Genomic DNA, 2,269 nt, shown 5'->3' on the forward strand with positions numbered 1-2,269 from the left:
CAGTTTCAGCTTACTCCGTGAAATAAAATGCAACATGTTCTCAGACATTTGTTTAAGGGGTCTCCAATTTTCTACAGAACTGAAATCCCTGATTTGTATTTTGGAGAACTCTCCAGATGAGAGCCATTTGGACCAAATCATAGAATAAATTCTAGAGTAGCTTTGTTTGTCAAAGGTTTGGTGAATGAGGTAATGAGCGACAGAGAGGATAGTATTAACACAGATTTGTAATTAAATTGATGTTATTATGGATGGAGTATCCCTTGTGTCATTATTGCTATAAGTAAATTTTCATGAACTTCTTGAGGCAGTCCATTGGTCAGATACATACATCAAGCCTAACAGAGTAATGAGTAAGGGTAGATCTGGATCTGTCCGAATTCCTACCTCTGGAATCTCAGTGGTCCTCTCGACGGATTTGTTTAAAGCAGAACTGAGGCTTTCAGCACTAAATTCAGGCTCTCAAAATGCCAATTGCCCATACAATTGTAAGTGGCCGCACAAAGTGAGCAATAAAAAAATGAAGTTGGCGGGCTATCTCGGAAACTTGGAGCCGGGTTCCTCCCGGGTTCCTACCTACGGCTCCTGGGCTGTTGTTAGTGTCTTGTGAAGATGGCTTGCGCTGCCGCGCGGTCCCCGGCCGACCAGGACAGGTTTATTTGTATCTATCCTGCTTATTTAAACAATAAGAAGACCATCGCAGAGGGAAGGCGAATCCCCATAAGTAAGGCTGTTGAAAATCCTACAGCTACAGAGATTCAAGATGTATGTTCAGCAGTTGGACTTAACGTATTTCTTGAGAAAAATAAAATGCACTCTAGAGAATGGAATCGTGATGTCTAATACAGAGGCAGAGTCGGGGTCCAGCTCAAACAGGAAGATGGCAGCCTCTGCCTTGTGCAGTTCCCATCACGTAAGTCAGTAATGTTGTATGCAGCAGAAACGATACCTAAACTAAAAACAAGGACACAAAAAGCAGGAGGTGCTGACCAAAGTCTTTAACAAGCAGAGGGAAGTAAAAAAGGGAAAGGAAAGAAAAAGAAGTAACCTAGTATCAGCATCAAGTATGTGGTACTACTGTAAGAGACATGAATGGAGACTTCTAATTTGTATCAGAGGGAAACAGAAGCTTTTTGTTTGCATCATTTAACTGAACTGCGAACGCTTGTGCCTCTCATCTTTATCATCGGAGTGACAGTGAAACAAATTTACATCAGAAGTTTGCATCTCGCTTTTATGGTGTATAAAAGATTTTTTTTGTCTTTCAATGCAGTTTTTTTGGAAGAAAGAATATTTTTAAGTGGACCATGGACTGTAAAATAAGTTACTTGAAATGAGTTACTTGTTTCAGATAAATTTCAATTCGATTTAAAATAAACATTTTGTCCACCTTTTAAGTTAATGAAATAAAATTTGAAACTGAAAAAAAAAAAAAATGAAGTTAACCATTGCAGCTCTTTATGAACCCTTGCATGCTGCTTGAGTTCTTTTAGAGCTATGATAATAAAAAGTTTTATTGTAATAAAACTTACACTGTAGAGTTTATTGCAATGTTTAAAAAGCAGCACAGGTGCATTTACATTTGATTCTCCTTTCAAATAATATTATGGACAAAATATTGTTGTTTTACAGATATGAAACTGGGAGTTCAGAACTCAAATTTCACTTGCTAAAGAACAAATAGTAAACATTGGGGTCAGAACAAGAACTACATCATCTGGTCTGTTAAGCATTCATAATTGCTGTTCTGGAGAGCAGAAAACATTATGTTTCTGAAGTAAATTAGTGGCCAGTGGCACTGAACTACTTGTTTTAGAGGTAAAAGTTCTGACAGAAAAAAAAGAAAAAAAAATGTGAAATCACTTTGAAAGGCTTTTATTGTAAGTTGCCAGAGAAAAAGTAAAATTTACATGAAACTACTGATTTTAAATGTAACATTAAAAAAAACTGGAAGAAGAAAGAAATGTTTTTTTTGGTTATGATAATAAAGGAAGCAATTTTCTTTTGTGCCTGGTAATTATACTGAAAACATAACTGCAACTCAAATTTAACTGCATCTTTGAAGAAGGTTTGGGGGATGAAAGACATTCATTTGTGGATTCTGAGGATCAGCTTGATCTTTCCTTCTTCACAGAGATCAAAAGGTTCATTGTTATTTTAGAAAAGCAGGATTCAATTATGGCTGAGATGAAAGACAGTGAGAGCTGAGTAGCTGCCTTGGCAATAGTTGTTAATTGAGTATCCAACTAGAGACTTTTCTAATTGATTC

General features: G+C 36.6%; 1 pseudogene; it reads left to right on the plus strand.

Moving 5' to 3' along the window:
- Window positions 1-412: 412 nt before the first annotated feature.
- On the plus strand, window positions 413-1,181 carry LOC105486171 (signal recognition particle 19 kDa protein pseudogene; annotated as a pseudogene).
- The last annotated feature ends 1,088 nt before the right edge of the window (window positions 1,182-2,269 follow it).

The sequence above is a fragment of the Macaca nemestrina genome, chromosome 3, assembly GCF_043159975.1.
Source record: "Macaca nemestrina isolate mMacNem1 chromosome 3, mMacNem.hap1, whole genome shotgun sequence".
Lineage (NCBI taxonomy): Eukaryota > Metazoa > Chordata > Mammalia > Primates > Cercopithecidae > Macaca > Macaca nemestrina.